The sequence below is a fragment of the Lepidochelys kempii genome, chromosome 20, assembly GCF_965140265.1.
Source record: "Lepidochelys kempii isolate rLepKem1 chromosome 20, rLepKem1.hap2, whole genome shotgun sequence".
NCBI lineage: Eukaryota > Metazoa > Chordata > Testudines > Cheloniidae > Lepidochelys > Lepidochelys kempii.
The window spans coordinates 18,214,047-18,224,743 of NC_133275.1; positions in this window are offsets into that span (position 1 = coordinate 18,214,047).

The following is a 10,697-nucleotide window of genomic DNA, read 5'->3' on the forward strand; positions in this document are numbered from 1 at the left end:
CCGCGGCCCGGCAATTAAAGGGGCCGCGACCGCATTGCGGCCTGAGCCTCCATCTCCCCGCTGCTGCCCCCACCCTCCCCTAACCAACTCTGCGGCCTTCCTGCCTCTTCCTCCATCCCCCTCCCGCCTTCCCTCTCCCCCTCCATTTCCCCCTGTCCCCCTCCGTCCCCTACTCCATCTCTCTAGCTTCCCTCCACCCCTGGCCCCCCAAACAGGCGACGTGGGGTGCAGGAGTAGAGGGGGGCTGATACCTGGGGGGCTCTGAGAGGGGTTCCCACAACCCCCCCCATGGCTCCCAGTTATTCACTCCCCCAGGTGCCCCTCGATCATGCCCCCCTCACCGCCTGCTTTTGAAAAACGACATAAGGGCCGTGAGCATGCAAACACCCCCCACGTGGGGCAGCCGGGGCTGTAGGGTCTCACTCTCAGCTCCACCCTGTGCTCTTCACAGCTTTCTGGAGCGGAGGCGCTTAGGCGGCTCGGCGGATGCAGAGCCCTGATTCCCACTCTGCGGTTCTGGAAATCCTGGCCTTAATTCCCCAAATTCTCAGATGCTGTGAAACCCGGGAAGACGCAGTGTTACGGCCAGGGCGAGGTGCTGTAAAGGCATAGAGCGAAGAGTAGGTCCCGGCCCCAAAGCGCTTGCAATCTCTCTGTTAATGGTTGCTCTTCTAGAACACACGTTTAATTGCCCAAACTCAAACGCTGGGAAAGCAGAAGCACAGCCATGTTAAGGTGCATGGCTAATGTCACCTTAAGTCTGCCCCATTTGAGCCCAGCCGCTTGGGTGATCGCAGCACCCTACCTCTCCTTGACATGCTCTAGCACTTCCAGGCACTAGCTTCAGTTGTGGGAGGGCTAGGGTCAATTCCCTGCTCTGCCACAGACTTCTTGTGTGATCTTGGGAAAGTCACTTAGCCACTCTGTGCTTCAGTTTCCCCATCTGTACAATGGGAATAATAGCACCGGCCTGCCTCACAGGGGAGTTGTAAAGAAAAATACACTAAGGCTGTGGCGCATTGAGTCACTATGGTAATGGAGGACCTTACAAATACCTAGCATAGATAGTCCACTGTGATCTCTGCCAACCAACCAGCAGCAAGTACTGTGCAGATCACTGGGGTGGGGTAGCTAGAAGTCCTGCCTTGACATTGGGGTGGGCAGAGGTTAAATGGCAGGTTTCCTTATGAACAGGCTGTTCCCAGGTCCACTGTGATGGGGTCAGAGTTAAGGCTGTGCTGGGCAGGACGTGTCACCTTAGATGTGCACTTCCTAGTTTGCCCACGTGCGGGGAGGAATCTCTCCCACTTTGCAAGGGCACAGGCCGCTGCTGACCGCCTGCAGCCGCGACACCCCACGAACCAGGCTTTTTGCATCTTAACACCCCAACGGCTCATCTAATTGGAAGCCCAGCAATGCTATGAGGGAGGCTGACAGTGCGTGCGTGAGACAACCGTGTTGGTGGGCGCGTGGCATTGTGTGTGTGGGCAGAGGGGTCTGCACATGTGTGGGGGGGGTGTCTGATGGGGGGGAGGATGTACAGAAGTGTGGGGTGCATCCAGCTGCATGGGAGGCACAAGGGGCTAATGGGGGAGCTTGTAGGCAGCTGGCTAGAAGGATTGTTCTCACAAGGCCACACGCAGACAGACGCCTTTCTATATAACCACCTCCAGCTGAGCCCCACATCCCCTCGTAAACACACACCCACCAAATCCCCACATATCCTCCTATATGTGTGCGCCTCCTAATCCCTTCCACGCCCACACATACACACACCAGCCCCTGCGAGACACACACCCACACGGCTCCATGCTCTCTGTCTCTCTCTCACACACACACACACGACTGCCCCCAGCCTTTCTCTTTTCGGCAGATTTGTTTCATTTCTCCCCCAACTGGCACATTCCTGCCATGGGGCTGTAAGATGTGTGTGTGTGTGTCTGTCTCTCTGAGTGTGTGCGCACGCGTGTGTGTGTGTGTGCATCCATCATCGCCATTTGTGCCTCTCTGCGTGTCCCTCTGTCTTTCCGTGTGTGTATCCAACTGCCTATCTCCATCTGTCCATGCGCCTGTGTCTGCCTGTCCCTCTTTCTGTGTGTGTGTGTGTCCGTCTTTGTGTCTCCTTCATGCTCACATTCCCTCCCGAATCCCAGCCTCTCCGGTTTGGAAGGATCCCAGCCCCTCTTTGGGGTTCTATTTTCTTTCCCTTCCATTTTCAGCTCACTTTTATTCTATTTGTCTTTTGGGGGCTGGGGGGGGGGTTAGTGGCCACAGAAGTTATTTTAATTTTTTCAGGATATTAAATAAATGCTCTGGTGGAGGGGGCCTGCATTCCTGATCCATTACACAGAGAAGATGGTTTGATAGGAGCCGGCGATTTGGACGGCGCCTCTTGCTGGAAGACATCAGAACCACCACAGGCCTGGCTCGGCCCTGACTGCTTCCCCCCACCTTGGACACAGACCCACAGGCGAAACCCTGCTTGGAGCTGCATGTGGGGAAGTGAAATAGGCAACGCCTGAGGTGCCCACTTCCCTCTGCCAAGGGGTCCCCAGGTCAGCCTTAGGGGGTGATAAAGATCTACTCGCACCAACAGAGCCCCCAGATTGGGAAGTTCCCCGCCAAGGACCCGAGCATTCCCCTTGGGTTTCTGCCATCTCTTCACGGTACCCCTTGGAGCCTGTGAAGCCAGCTGGAGTCTTTCCATTGATTTCAGTGGGCCATTGGCCATTGGCCGGGGCCCATCCACAGCACGGGACACTACAGCATTGACTTTGGTAACCCCAGCGATTTGCTCGGGCTCGGCAAAGAAAGAGATTCATTAAGAGAAAAAAGAAAGGGAGGACTTGTGGCACCTTAGAGACTAACCAATTTATTTGAGCATAAGCTGATAATTATGCTCAAATAAATTGGTTAGTCTCTAAGGTGCCACAAGTCCTCCCTTTCTTTTTGCGAACACAGACTAACACGGCTGCTACTCTGAAACCGTTCATTAAGAGAGACGTTCTCCAGATTAAAAAATAAATCAATACAAATCATCTCTCAAGGGCAACATACGAGGCGCGTCTGTTAAATGGCTAGCTGGGTCCCAACCCAACAACCTTGGAGGCAATTGTTAGCATCAGGAAGTGGAAAAAGCTGAGACTAGAACTCACAATCTACTTCCCTAGGTCAAAGGGGTAGCAGCAGCAGCATACGATGCTCTAGCTCTGTGCAAAGTGCAAAGGGAATGTTCAGAGATCTTTTAGGAGCAAGCTCTACTGAGAATGGGCAAATGGTGATTTTCAGAGGCTTATAACTTGGCCAAATGGAGCAGTATTTTCCCGTGGACAATCAAAGGCACCTCTCTGACTCCAGGGCTATACCACTCCCAGATTTCAACATCCTGCTTCAAACCATGATGGTGTTAGCGCTCTTCAAAGAAACAGGAGGGGAAATTGCTTACCACTGGTGAAACAGCCTATTATTTTCCTTAATCTCGTTCTCAGACGGACCATTTTTTGCTGAAAATCTCCCAGAAACAAAAAATTCAGCCTGAGGTTGAGAGCAACCAGGGGATAATTCAGCTCCAATTGTTTAAGTCTGGCAAAGTTATACCTGAAGACAGGGGCTTATAATGGAAACGTGTTAGGTAAACTTAGCTGGAGGTGCTACTATCAGCTCTGCCTATAATAGCTTTAGTTTCCATCCCCCGACCACCACACCGTGCTTACCAACTAATCTACAAACAGTACACATAGGCTGGTTTGCCTGCCACGGAGATGCGGATGCTTCTGAGATAAGATATATTTACCAGCATGCAGCGTACAATCGTTTAGGACAGGCAGAGAAGAATTCCCATCCGCCTGCAGGTGGAATTGGAATCCAGCTGCAGGGGAAAGTTTAGGGAAGCCAGATATTATCTGACCAGGGATTTAGCAGGGCTACCAGGGTTAGCATCCTTATTGGCCAGTGGTTGTTGGGGCACTAGCCTAGGACTTAGAAGCGCGGGTTCGCATCCCTGCTCCTCCACAGTCTTTCTGTGTGGCGCATCTGGGCGGGTTAGATTTCCATTGAAATCAAACGCCCATTGATTTCAACAGAAGTTTGGAGCCCAAATACCGCTGAGGATCCAGGCCTTAGTTTTTACATACCTCAGTTCCCTAGTGAAGATAATAGCTCTGCCCTGCCTCGCAGGGGTGTTCGGAGGACAATTACATTAAAGATTGTGAGGTGCACAGATACTACGGTGATGGGCTCTGTGTAAGTGCCTTCGATGGATGAAAAGCGCTAGGCGAGATTGATTGACCATGGTGGGTCCGGTCTTGCCCTGTACTCTCCACCTTCCTCTCCCCTGCAGCGTCCCCAGTGCATCTACCCATGCCAATCACTAGAGGGCAGGCTTGTATTGATGCAATAAATGGCCATATGCAGCAGCTCCGTGCCTCACTCCCTAGCTTGTGACACCCGCATCACATAAGCCATGGTCACAAGGGCTGCAGCCCCCTCTCCTGCATTCCCAGACGGCCCCCTCCTGGGCACCATGGGGCAATCCAGACCTTGGCCTGTCCCTCCCCCACTGCAAAATCTGCTTGTTCTGGGTAGAATAAACAGGTGCCATTCTCCAGAGCCAAATTCACTCGGGAAACGTATCCTGGTGCTGCCTGCAGGCGGTGCTCACGCCAGGAGTTAGGTAGGCTGAGCTCAATGGCCGGCCAGGGAGACCCCCATGCACTGTAAGCCCCCGGCACTAGCAATCAACCTCTTGTGTGTGTGGATGTGCATGCCATTGCCCTCTACTGGACGGAACAAACACAGCTCGTCTGTGTGTCACGGCCCCTATACTGCCAACAGCTTGATGGAGATTCTCCTCTAGCTCAGGAAGGAAGGGGCTCGAGCTTTGAGAGCAGGGGAATCAGAGAGCTAACCCTGCCGTGAAGTTCGAGTGGCTGCAGAGGGCAGAAAATTGGCCACACAGAGTCCTGGCGACCAGGGATTTGTTACTGTTGTTGCACAACATTGCGACATCTCAACCCTGGCATCTCGGCTGCGGTGTCACAGCATCACACTGCTGGGTCAGTATTACATGACGGCCTTATGCTGTGACATGGCCATGTGCAGTGCGGGGCCTGGAGTTCGGTCCTAGCCCCACGCGCATCCTGCTCGTCAGGCTGATGGATCCCAGGGCCATCCCACCAGAATCAACCTCTCCTAGAAAACGTGCATCAAGTGGTTACCCCGGGGCAGCTCCCCCCAGCCCTTCTGCTGCCCCTGCCCCTGCAAAGGGCCTTCTGAGGGAGAAATCCATACTTGTTCCCTTGCCCCCTCTGCCAGCTGTTTCCCAAGGGCGGGCAGCAGGGCAGCCTAGCAGGGCCCATACAGGGAGGATCTCAGCCTTCCAAAGCCCCCATGGCTATTGCAAACAGCTCCCCCCAGCCCAGCCTGGGGGCTAAAGAACATCCCCTTCCTTGCCCATCCCCACTCCCCCCCCCCCCCCAACACACACACAGTCCCCATTGAGAGCAGAGAAATTCCAGTCAACCGGCCTGCCTCATCCACAGACCAACTCCCCGCCTTGACCCACACGGGAAAACCACTTCACAGGAAGCCGCTTGAACTTTGTAGGGACCTTCCCCCTCCCCCCCCGCATCCCAGCGGCTGTTCAGGCCCATCTGTGGTTTGTGTCAGGACCATGAAACGCACCGAAGCTGATGGCGGCCGCGACCTCCCTGAAAGCACTCGGCACCGACCCCATGAAACGGGCGGCCTTGCTCAGTGAATTTAACAGGCTCCAGAGACCTGAATGCAGAGCCCAGCCGCACTGGAGCTCGCTGGCTTCTGGGGAAAACCAGCTCACCAGCTCAGAGCTCCAGTCGTGAGCCCAGTCCCAGGTTTCTTTGGCCTTAGTCCGCTCCTTATAAAGTGTGTGTGTGTCTGGGGATGACCAGGGGGGAATTGCGTGAAGGGCCAGCAGCCCTCCATTGTGGTGATGTGGCCCTGCCCTGCGTCCACACTTCCCAGAGGTCATGTTAGCCCCTGATGAGGGCCACTCACTCGAGCTCTAGTCTACACCCCTGCTTGTGTGGGCCAGCTCATGTGACTAGCACCCAGGGGGATTGTGTTAACAGCAACAATTGAGCTACAATGTGCCGCCACTTTGCAGGGAAGACAAGGCCGCTCTCTGGATGCAGGAGCACGCAGAGGGCCCAACCGAGATCAGGGCCGGATACTGCACAGGTACAGAGCTAAATAGACAGGGGGTGAGTGGGGAAACTGAGGCACAGAGCAAGACCGTCACTTGTCCAAAGTTGCCCAGCCAGGGAATAGAACCCAGGCTTCCTGAGTCCCCAGCACTTGCCACTAGATCACACTGCATCAAGCAAAGAATGCTTCACAGCCAGCCTCAGCCCATCCACACTGTCACAATTCGTAACCCGCGTGGGGTTTCAGCCTCGGGCACTGCTGAGGGGAAGCTCACAGCACTGCAGTCCCGTGATGGACACTGCTGTCAGGAAACACACGGCAAAGGACCCAGATGGGAGACGCTCATGCTCTGGGATCCCTGCCCAGTGGACATTCTCTGGGCACTGCTGTGTGGGGAAGTTCACAAAAGACACCCCCTTTCTCCTCCCCTGTCTCTTTAATTCATGCTGACTCCGGCTGATGTCGCTCTCTCTCCCAGTGCACCTCCTGGGGAGCAGATAGCTGGAACCCACCCCACCCTCCGGCCACGGCACAGTAACCATTTGCACATGTTCAAGGCAGTGGCTCTGAGCTCCCTCCCCTCTGTTTGTCCTGGCAGAGGGATGCCCATGGATGGGAGGCCTTTTTTTATCTTTCAGCAAACCAAAAAAGCCCTAAACTGAGACGCCCAGAGATGAAAGGCCTGGCTGGAGCCCAAGGTGCTGGGAAGAGCTGGCTACGCCTGGCACCCCCAGAGCCATGCAACCACCACTCAGCTCCAGCTGAGTCCCCCTGCTACTGGGGGCAGGGGGCTAGGGGAACCCCAGAGACTCTGGCCAGGGCCTCTTCTGCGTGCAGCTCTATTCCTCTGTCGACTCAGGGTGACTCCTAACAGGGAGGCCAGTGGGTTGCTGGAAGGGGAGGAGAGTGGGGGTGTTTAGGGAAGGGGTGTGGGGGGTGGGAATTAGCAGCTCTGCCTGCCAAGGGATTAGGTGTAATTTCCTGACTCAAAGGCACCCTGCGCCTGCTCACAGCTAGGCTAGGGACAATCCTGATGCTGCTTTATTATTAGCCCCATTAACCCTTTGCAGGCATGACCAAGGGGCCCCAATCCCATGAGCACTTTGAGCTACAAGAGCTTTGCTGGGGAGGGAGTGACAGCGGGACTCCCCACCCTCCATGTGCGATCGCAGTGTGGGGCTCTTTGTCTGGTAGCACTTCAGGGCCGGGAGCGCCCCTTCTGCTCTGTCTGGAAAGCACTTAAGGAGCTCTGAGAGAGGAGGAGAGGCAGTGTGGTGAAGTGGGTGGAGCCCGGGACTGGGACGTAGGACCCCGGGGTTCCATTCTCAGTCTGGGTGACCCTGAGCAAGTTACGGTGCCTCAGTTTCCCCTCCCACCCTTTGCCTGTTTAGACTGTGAGCTCTCTGGAGCCATCACTGTCTGTGCACCACCTGGCACAGTGGGGCCCTGATCTCAGATGGGGCTGGACAGCATCACCACAGCATAACTCAGAGTAGGAATCATAATGGGGGTGCCACAGAAAATCAATCCGATTTGGTTGGGCCAGGGCAGAGCACCAGGCAAGCTGGAAGAAGGGAACAAGCTGCTTGGGCGACCCCTGCGGGGTGGGGGTCCTGGTGGAGTTGACACACGTCTATGCACAAACATAGGCAGGAACATGCATTGACACAGGTGCACACATACCCCATGCATCTGCGCACACCCACACCCACAATCCTTGCACGACCGTGATCCAACAGGGCCCTGCTGGCTCCTGCTCCAGTTCCTGGCCTGTCACAAGGCAATGGAGGGAATTCCTCTGCATCTCCGCTGCTGGGGCCAAAGCCCCTCCCCTTCAGATCACTCCAGATCACCCGGGCACCAGCCAGCCTGCCTCCTGCAGGGTAAGCCCTGGAAGGTTGGGTGGGGCGGGGGCTGGCTCATCTCGCCAGTCGCCCCCCTGCCAGCCGAGGGCCAGCGTTTTCCAGTCACAGCTCACCTGAAGATCATGGAACTTCATTGCGAGATGCAGCCCCCACCCCAGAAACCTATCCCCTCATGCAAACTTCAGGATGAAGCTGCTGGAAGTTGACCCCCCCCGCCCCCCATGAAGGGAGAGGAAGATGGGGAGGGGCTTGGGCACCACAGAGATTCTTGGCTGCGGGGCCACGCCGGGCGCGTGGGTCTGTGTAGGCCAGAAGGAGAGCAGATGTGCTTCCCAGCTGTGCAGCTACTGTGCGCCTGACGGTGTGTGGTCCGCCAAGGGCCTTCGTGTGTCCCAGGCTGGAGAGACTAACTCAGTGGGAGCCTTTTCTGGGTGGGGGGCAGTTCCTCGACCCCCCTTTCCCCCCCCCGGTGCCCCACTCTGGGGCTTCCTTTCCCAGAGGAGGGGGAGAGACTGTTAGCGACGTAGCTGGGCAGCTTCCAGGGGTCAGATCCTGCAGCAATGAGCCCAAGGAGCCTGTGGGGAATTGAGCCCAGCAGCTCCCCAACTTCTAGGGCAGTCAGGGCCCGGGGCTTTGCTGGGCGCAGGCGACCGTGTTGTCCTTGCTGGAAGGAACCCCAAGAATGTTTGTGTCTCCTGCTGCTTTGGGAGAGAGCAGGGGCAGGCATGGGGGGGGAGGCCTCCCCAGAGCAGGGTTGGGGAGGTCTCCCCTGGGCAGGGGTGGAGGGGTGGGTGGGAGAGATCTGCCCTGGGCAGAGGTGGAGGAGTAGGGTGGGGGAGGTCTCTCCAGAGCAGGGGTGGGGGGTAGGGTGGAGGAGGTCTCCCTAGAGCAGTGGTTGAGGAGGTCCGCACAGAGCAGCGGTGGAGGGGACAGTGGGGGAGGTCCCCCCAGAGCGGTCGGGGAGAGGACAGTGCACACACACATATACATATGGACATACACAACTGCACACTTATATTTCACCACCATGTCCCCAGGCCCGCTGTCGGACATGATGGTGGTAGAAACACCAGCCTCTTGTCTGTATTCGTGCTCTGCTGCCCGCAAGAGGAGGTGCACCAGGGCTAGTGCACCAGGGGGAAACACAGCCACAGAAACCAGCTTTCACCTCCCTCAAAAGCGGTTTTAGCTGTGGGTTTACAACAGCCCCAGCCTCTCCCAGCAGAGGGTGCTCTCAAGAACGGAGCAGGAGCGCTGGCTGTGGGGGGAGCTGCCGGCTACTCCAGTCCTGACCTCTCCCAGCAGGGGGTGCTATGGGGGGGTTGGGGCAGGAGCCCTGACTATAAGGGGAGCTCCCGGCTACTCCCGTCCCAGCCTCTCCTAGTGGGCAGCGCTGTTACACCAGGGTTGAGTTTGCCTAGCATTGCAATGTGGGACCCAGGGCAGCAGCGCTCCGTCAGGCCAGGGGATGACTGAGCAAGGGCTCTGGAGTCCCATTCCTCGGGGCTCCTTTCGGGTCGGTCCAGTCGGCGTCTCACGAGCCAAGGAGTTAACGCCAGGGCCGTCAGGCATGGCCGCGGTGTTGGCGGTAATCGCCGTCCCTGCCAACGGGATCCCATCTCTCTACAAAGCCCCATTGTGCGCGTGCCGGCCACACAGAAGCCCTTTTGTTCCGCGGGGGCTGGGAGCTTCGCTGGTGACGACAACTCAGGGGCTTTGTGATTGTTACTGCCGTCCAGGAGGGCGATTCCCTCCCTTTGCCCTCCCCACCACCAGGCCTGCTTGGCCCCTCACTGACCTCTGGAGCTCACTCCACTCCTCCCCAAGTTCCCCAACTGGCAGAGCTTGTCATGAGGGAGACCCAGCGATGCCACAGGAAGACCCTGGCACAGAGGAGGCGGAAGGGCCTCTACCCTTGAGATGCGCCCTGCCTCGTTTTCCGGATCCATGAGCGTTGCACTCCTCTGGGCCTGAGGTGCCCTACTCGTCCCATCCGGGTTTGACACTCATCTCGTGTCAGGGGCCCATTGTGCCAAGTGCTGCATGGACACAGAGCGAGAGACAGCTCCTGCCCTCAAAAGTTCACAGTCTGAATAGACAAGGGGTGGGAGGGGAAACTGAGGCACAAGGAGACAATTTGGCACCCACTTCATGGGTGGGATAGCCTGGGACAGCAGGGCCTGGAGTGGAATACAGAGCGGTCTAGCATGTGGCAAGATCTACGGTGTACATAGCAGCCCCACAAGCTAGGGGGTAGTGTGGGCTAGTGGGTAGAGTACTGGCTGGCTCTGGACATGGGGGGTTGTATTCCTGCTACTGACCTGCTGGGTGACGTTGGGCAAGTCACGTCCCCTCCTCGTGACTCAGTTTCCCCTCCCCACTCCTTGTCTATTCAGACTGGGAGTTCTTTGGGGCAGGGACTGTCTTTCACTTTGTGTCTCTGCAGCACCTGGTACAATGGGGTCCTGAGTGTGGCTGGGGGCTCCAGGTGTTACTAAAGTCAGAAGATGACTAGCTGAGGGCATTGTGGACCCCAGAATCCCAATATCTACACCCCTAGCAGTGCTGACCTGGCTCAAAAGGTCTTGCCTGGGTTTGCTTTGAGCCCATGCAAATCTCAGCTCCCTGCGGATGTAGGACCCCAGCCCC